Below are 8,342 nucleotides of genomic sequence, written 5' to 3'. Positions count from 1 at the left end.
CAATCTCTTATGAAATAAAAACAAACAGCAAACTAAGAGTAGAGGGGAATTTCCTCAACCTGATGATGGTCATCTAAGGAAAACTCACAAGTAATATTATACTTAATAAAGACTGAATGCTTTCCTTCTAATATTGGAAAGATGACAAGGATGTCTACTCTTGCTATCTCTATTCAATACTGTACTGAAGAGTCTAGCCAAGGAAAGTAGGCAATAAAAAGGAATAAAAGTTATCCAGACTGAAAAAAAATAAAACTATCTCTTATATGTGGAAAGTATTAAGAAATATATATGCATGCACACACACACATGAACACACACAAATTATTAGTACTTATAAACAACCACTGCAAGGTTACAGGTCACAAGATAAACATGCAAAGTCAATTGTACAGTCTACACTCTCACAGTGAACAATCTGCATATAAAATTAGGAAAACAATTTTATTTACAAAAACATCAAAAAGAAGAGAATACAAATAAATTAACAGAAGAAGTGCAAGATTTATAAACTAAAAACTACAAAACATAATCAAAAGAAATAAAAGAAGACCAAAACAAATGGAAAAATAGGCCATGTTCACAGACTAAAGACCTAATATTGTTAACATGGCAACATTCCCATAACTGATCTACAGATTTAATGCAATCTCTACCATAATTCCAGCTGGCTTTTTTGCAGAAATTGACAAATGGATTTTATAATTTGCAAGAGATCTAGAATAAGCAAAGCAATTTTGAAAACAAAACAAAGTTTGAGGTCTCATACTCCCTAATTTCAAAACTATTTAAAAAAAGAATTATAGAACAAAACAGAGCTATAATCATTAGGACAATATGATACTGACATAAGGAAAGACATGTAGATCAATGAAATAAAATTGAGAGTTTTGAAATAAAACCTCAAATTTACGGTAAACTAATATTATTTTACAAGGGTGCCAAGGCAATTCAATGGAAAAAGAGCCATCTTTTCAACAAATGGTGCTGACACAAATGTTTATCTGTATGCAAAAGAATAAAGTAGGACCCCTACCTCACACCATATACAAAATTAAATTGGAGCAAACATCTAAATGTAAAAGTCAAAATTTTAAAACTCTTAGAGGAAAACATAAACATAAACCTTTATGACTTTGGATTAAGAAAGTATTTCTTCAATATGACACCAAAAAACAAGCAACAGCGACAACAACAAAAACAGACAAATTCAACTTCATCAAAATTTAAAATTTTTGCATTTTAAAATACACTATTAAAATAGTGAAAAGACAACCCATAGAATGAGGGAAAATATTTACAAATCATATATCTGATCAGGGACTTCTTTGCAGACTGTATAACAAACTCTTACAACTCAACAATAAAAAATAAATGACCCAATTTTCAAATGGGGAAAGTATCCAAACAGACATTTCTCCAAAAATACACAGATGGACAATAAGCAATAAAACTTTGCTCAACATCACTATTCATTGGGGAAATAAAGTCAAAACTGCAGTGAGATATGACATCACTCCCACTAGGATGGCTATAATAATAATAATACTTTTTTTTTTTTTGGAGATGGAGTCTCGCGCTCTGTCACCCAGGCTGGAGTGCAGTGGCATGATCTCGGCTCACTGCAAGCTCCACCTCCCGGGATCATGCCATTCTCCTGCCTCAGCCTCCCAAGTGGCTGGGACTACAGGCGCCCGCCACCACACCCGGCTAATTTTTTGTATTTTAAGTAGAGACGGGGTTTCACCATGTTAGCCAGGATGGTCTCGATCTCCTGACCTCATGATCTGCCCGTCTTGGCCTCCTAAAGTCCTGGGATTACAGGCATAAGCCACTGCACCCGGCCAATAATAATAATTTTTTAAAGCAACTAGCACTGGCAAGAATATGAAGAACTGAAACACTCATACATTACTAGTGAAAATGTAGAATGGTACAACCACTTTGGAAACAGTTTGGTATATCCTTAAACAAAGAATTACCATATGATCCAGCATTTATCCAAAAGAATTGAAAACATATGTCTACAGATAAACTTGTACACAAATGTTCACAGTAGCATTATTCATCATAGCCAAAAAGTTGAAACAACCCAAATGTTCATCAACTGATAAATTGATAAACAAAATGTGGTAAATCCCTACAATGAAATATTAATCAGCCACAAAAGGGAAAGAAATACTGATACAGGATATAACATAAATGAACTTTTATGTAGTAAACAATTTAACTTCACTCAAAGCATGGTCTGACATTTGCCCTTGACTCCTGGGAGGTAATCTCCAGGCCCTTGGAATGTCCTGCCTGATAAAATATCTTTGTTTGCCTGGGATCCTTGGGCCAGCCAGATACTAACAATCTAATTTAGGGTGAGGGCTTTGGGGCATGTGGTATCACCTCCAGAAAGAAAGTCTGAAGACTGAAGTCAGCCATGTGAGCAGCCAGCCAGGTTTACGTGATCAAGCTCCAATAAAGACCTGGACACCAAGGCTCTGGTGTACTTCCCTAGCTGGCAATATTCCATGGGTACTGTCACATATTGATACCAGGAAAGTAATGGCATTGGCAAGAATATGAAGCATTCTTGCCAATGCTGTCCATGACTCATGAGGAAAGAACAACTGACAGTTTTGCTTTTCGTACTTTTTTGAACTCTGTTCTATGCACCTCTTCCTCTGGCTGATTCTAATCTGTATCCTTTAGCTGTAATAAACCATAATCATGAGCATAATAGCTTTCAGTGAGTTTTGTGGGGTTTTATCTTGATGGTCTTGGTAATTCCCAAACTTGCAATTAGTATCAGAAGAAAGAATGGTCTTGCAGACTGTTCCTCTAACTTCTGAACTTTGAAAACATTATGGTAAGTGAAAGAAGCTAGATACAAACGTTATGCATTTTAACACATTTTAAGGAAATGTTCAAAATAGGCAAATACGTGGAAAAAGAAAGTAGATTAGTGATTTCCAGGAGCTGAGAAAGAAGGAAATGGGGAGTGACCGCTAAAGGATATGGGTTTCTTTCAGGAGTGAGGAAAATGTTCTAGCATTAGATAGCAGTGATGGTTGCACAACTGTGTTAGTACACTAAAGCCTACTAAATTGTACACTTTAAAGGAGTGAATTTTGTGATACATGAATTACATCTTTTTTAAAAAGCTTAGTGTTTGTGCCCCATAGATTTCCTTTGACCAGGCCCAGAGATAAAAAAGAAAAGGGGGATTGACCGGAGCTGGTAATTTATTTACCCCAAATGCACTCATGAGCAAAGCCTTGCTAGGGGAATAATTCCTTAGCATGCCTCTATGTGACTTCTCAGGAGAGGCGCCAGTGGATGAGGGACTAGGGGAGCAGAAGTAACAAACAGAAGCTAACAGCCTTGGGCTCTGCTCTTCATCTCACATATACCCTATGGATAGACAGTAAAATTCAGTGTCAGTTTCTCCATAAAAATTTCCTGTTCAGAAAAAAACCACGTCTTCTGCTTTCTTTTCTCATTAAAATGTCACTTCTAAGTCATTTAGAAAGGGTCAGGTTGCATGTTGGCTCAAAAACCTTTGACAGTTACTGTAATTGCCTAGAGGTTAATAACAGTGATGTCTCTCACAAGTTCAATTTTGAAGTTTCTGCCAAGCCATTAACATGTAACCAGGGTAAAGAAATCAAAGGACATTAGAGAGAAGAGGAGAAAACCCAATCTCATCTACCTCTGGACTGTTACCTCTTCCTTGGGACAGGACAAGTTTCTAAGTTGCTGTTCCCTGGTGTAGTTGCATTAGCTGCGATATCTGATCCTGAGTTCTGCCACTAACTAATCACATCATGGTCTCAAGCAAATTATTAAGTATTTTTGCTACTTTTTTTTTTTTTGAGACACAATCTCACTCTGTTGCCCAGGCTACAGTGCAGTGGCACAGTCTTGGCTCACTGCAACCTCCGACTCCTAAGTTCAAATGATTCTCCTGTCTCAGCCTCCCAAGTGGCTGAGATTACAGGTGTACACCACCATGCCCAGCTAATTTTTGTATTCTTACAAGAATAGAGATGGGGTAGTCTTACAAGAATAGAGATAGGGTTTCACCATGTTGGCCAGGCTGGTCCTGAACTCCTGGCCTCAGGTGATCTGCCCGCCTGGGCCTCCCAAAGTCCTGGGATTACAGGCATGAACCACCATGCCTTATCTTTGCTATTCTTAAAAATGGAATACTGCCACCCCTTCTGCTCTGCCTCAGGGCCATCTTGACAAAACTCTTTTATATACTATTACTATAGGGTGAGGCAGAACAAAGACGAACGTGTGCTTAGGGTGCTCCAGAAACACCATGAAAGAGCAGTCACTGAGCCTAGTGTTGGGTCAGGAAAGCTTCTTGTACCAAGATAGACATGAATTACTATCATTATGATGATGATGATTATTATTATTATTATTTATTTGAGACAGGATCTCACTCTGTTGCCCAGGCTGGAGTGCAATGGCATGATCATGGCTCATTGCAGCCTCAACCTCCTGGGCCCAAACAATCCTCCTATCTCAGCCCCTCGAGAAGCTGGGACTATAAGTGTGTGCCACCGTGCCTGGCTAATTTTTTTAATTATTTGTAGAGATGAGATCTCAGTATGTTGCCCAGGCTGGTCTCAAACTCCTGGACTCAAGCAATTCTCCCACTTCAGCCTCCCAAAGGGCTAGGATTATAGGTATGAGCCACCATGCCCAGCCATAGACATGCATTACAATAACATCTTTTATCATCTGGAGTTGGTTACTTTTAGGAAATAAAACAGAAGATATCTTAAAAACATGTTTAAAGGGTGCTCTAATTGCTTGTGTCTCAAGCACCATGGTATCAATTTTTCCTCTTTTGTGGTCATTTAATCACATTGAATTCCTTCTTTCTATTCTTAAAATAAACATCCCAGAGGGAATTATGTTCTCCATTCTACAGATGAGAATACTGAGTTTACAAAGTTTGCATAACTAGCTTAAACTTCACTTAACTGGTCAGTGGCTGAGATGGGCTTTGAACCATAGTTTTCCAACTACCATATTCATACTCTGTCTACCAGAGCAGTGGCTTCCAGATCTGGTGATAATCAAAATTCCCTCAAATGCTGTGAGAATCAACAGACATAATACTCATTACTACATCTTGCTATCCATCTATTCTATTCTTAAGAAACTTTAAAAAATTCCATCTTTAACACAGTGCTGCATCTTGCATGTTTTCCTTGGCTATTCCTTTCTGAGAGAATTCTCTAGCTTGAGTCTGGGAGTCAGCATAGTAGCATGGGGAAGCACATGAGTTTGGAGCCAGTATCTGAGTCAAAATCTTTGTTCACTATATGATTTTAAACAAGTTATTTGACTTTGCTATGTCTTTGTTTACTATGCAATGGGAATAATGTATCCTTTAAAGATTAAATGAAAAGATTACAAAGATTAAACAAGCTAATGATGTAAAATAGCTAATGAGGTGCTAGGCACAGGGTAATGTTCAATAAGTCACATCTCACAGTACTCTACCTCACCCCTCTTCAGAGGAAAGGAAAGGAAAAGAAGTCAAAGGAGCCAGAATCCAAGTCCATTTAAACAGTCTGTCCCTGGCCAGCATTCTGGTCAGGGGCTGCTCTTCCCATGTGACCTTCCATCTAGCACTCAAATGTTGCTGTTATGGATCCAGATGTTTCCCATACATTTGTTTTTCAAATCAACTTAAAACTGGCAAAAGAAAGATCATGCTCCTTCAAAATCAGAAATACAAATGCTAATGAAAATCTAATTCACCTGCTATGTAATGATTACCTGCTATGACAGTCACTGGAAGATTAAAAAAGAAAAATAAGCAGGACATAGTCCCTGACTTTGAGGAACATGTGTTTTATTAGAGAGAATTAGATAAGATCATAAATGACAACAGGCATACCTTGTTTTATTGTGCTTCATTTATTGTACTTTGTAGACATTGCTTTTTTTTTTTTTTTTTTTACAAATTGAAGGGTTGTGGCAACTCTGCATTGAGCAAGTCTATTGGTGCCATGATCTATTGGTGCCATTTTTGCAATACCATATGCTCACTTTGTGTCCCTGTGTCACATTTTGGTAATTTACAAAATATTTAAAATTTTTTCATTTTTATTATATCTGTTATAGTGATCTGTGATCAGTAATCTTTGATGTTACTATTGTCATTCTTCCTTTGGGGAACCATGAACTGTGCCCATGTAAGATGGTAAATTTAATCAATAAATGTTGGGTGTTCTGACTACTCCACCACCTGATCATTCCCCCATCTCCCTCTTTCTCTCTTCTTGAGCCCCCCAATCCCTGACACAATAATATTAAAATTAGGCCAATTAATAAATCTACAATGGTCTCTAAGTGTTGGAGTGAAAACAAGTCTCACATTTTTTATGTTAAATCAAAAGCTAGAAATGATTAATTTAGTGAGGAAGCCATGTCAAAAGCTAAGATAGGCTGAAAGCTGGGGCTCTTTTGCCAAACAGTTATCCCAATTGTGAATGCAAAAGAAAAGTTCTTGAGGGAAATTAAAAGTGCCACTGCAGAGCCAGATCTTGAGTCTGAAGTGTTAAGAGTTTACCCTGAGGCCAAGGGAGAAGCCACAGAAGGTTCACGGGAGGGGGAGGACATGAGACATCCAACAGGTCTGAGTTCCTCTCATAGCAGTAGGCTTTGGTCTGAGTCAGGATGAGTCTAGGACTTGCTCCCCAAGGGACTGTGGGGACTGGGAGGAGCAGGGTAACAGGGAGAAGGTCCAAGCTGACGGGAACGGCAAAGAGATGTGAAGGAGATGCTCTCTGATCACGACGCACTCAGAGGTACCCATTTCACGTTGCTAACATGCCAGTCGCTGTGCACTTATCCATAATGGAGATGTTATAATTATGAGGAAACTGAGTTTCAGAGAAGTTGAGAGACTTGCATGAGGTCACACAGTGAGAAAGTGGCCTGGTTCAGAGCCCACACCCTTAACCCCATATTCCACTGCCAGATGGGACGCCCCAGACCCCATGTGGAGCTGGGTCAGTGGGGCCTCTCCCACTTGCACCTTATCTGACTCCAGGTCCCACGCTGAGATAGGCTGGTTCCAGGTGGTAGTGAGACAGGAGCCCCTGGGACTATGCCAGGCTGGGACGGTCACCATCTGAGGTCGCCCCGGGTCCTTTCCCCTAGCTATAGAGACCAGGTGCAGCACTTCAAGGTACTGCGCGAGGCCTTGGGGAAGTACTTCCTGTGGGAGGAGAAGTTCAACTCCCTCAACGAGCTGGTCGACTTCCACCGCACCACCGCACCACCACCATCGCCAAGAAGCGGCAGATCTTCCTGCGCGACGAGGAGCCCTTGCTCAAGTCACCTGGGGCCTGCTTTGCCCAGGCCCAATTTGACTTCTCAGCCCAGGACCCCTCGCAGCTCAGCTTCTGCCGTGGCGACATCATTGAGGTCCTGGAGCGCCCAGACCCCACACTGGTGGCGGGGCCGATCCTGCGGGCGCGTTGGCTTCTTCCCACATAGTTACGTGCAGCCCGTGAACCTGTGAGCAGCTCGGCGGCCGATCTGGCCAATGGGCCATTTTACAGGAACTGAGGTCCAGAGAGGACATGGACACCTCCAGCCCAGTCAGAGTCACACGGGGCTCAGTGGACAGCCTTGGACTGAACGTGGGCTGCTAACTGCCTCTGGCCACTTCCCACAAACTGCGATGGCCCAGGTTCCCCAGCAAGGGTACCCAGCAAGGGTAGCTGCCAGGCTTCCTGGCTGATTGCTTCCCATTGGCTGCCAGCTGTGTGACACCACGGGGCGGAGTCTGTGGAGGCCCCACCCACCTCCTCTTGTCAATGGCCCCATCTGCCAGAAAGGTTGAGTACTCCCAGGTTTCACCCACTGGAGGCTCAACCTGAGGAACCTGGCCATGATGGGTGGGTTCACCTTGGGCTGACCACCCACTGGGCCTGCCTGCCCCTCCCTCAAAAGGCCCCTGGAGTTGTTCGGGCTGTTGGGAGGTGGCTCAGCCTCGAAGGACAGACTGCATACCTGTTGACCTAAATTCACTGGACAGACTCCAGGTGGACACCAACTCCTCAACAGCCCCGTGACTTCAGCTCCACCTGGGGCACCCAGCACCCCCCCGCCCCACCACAGGGCTAGAGGCCCTGAGACTCTGAAAAAGGGGCGGGCAGTAGGGAAGTTGGAGGCACACTCCTCTCCTGTTGGACAGGTGAGCTCTGAAGGCAAGCCCTGGGCCCAGCCACGCAGAGACCCTGGCTGCTCTGGCCCTTGTTTGTTTAGGCCCAGGTTCTGCCCAGACCAGGGCCCAGGAGAGCTCTCAGGAG

At 42.1% G+C, this 8,342-nt stretch overlaps 1 pseudogene; it reads left to right on the top strand.

Moving 5' to 3' along the window:
* The first annotated feature begins 7,132 nt into the window (after window positions 1–7,132).
* Window positions 7,133–7,549, top strand: LOC129035409 (GRB2-related adapter protein-like; annotated as a pseudogene).
* The last annotated feature ends 793 nt before the right edge of the window (window positions 7,550–8,342 follow it).

The sequence above is a fragment of the Pongo pygmaeus genome, chromosome 1 (genome assembly GCF_028885625.2).
Source record: "Pongo pygmaeus isolate AG05252 chromosome 1, NHGRI_mPonPyg2-v2.0_pri, whole genome shotgun sequence".
NCBI classification, from domain to species: domain Eukaryota; kingdom Metazoa; phylum Chordata; class Mammalia; order Primates; family Hominidae; genus Pongo; species Pongo pygmaeus.
Note: the sequence above shows the minus strand (reverse complement) of the source record. Positions and strands in the feature narration are given on the sequence as shown.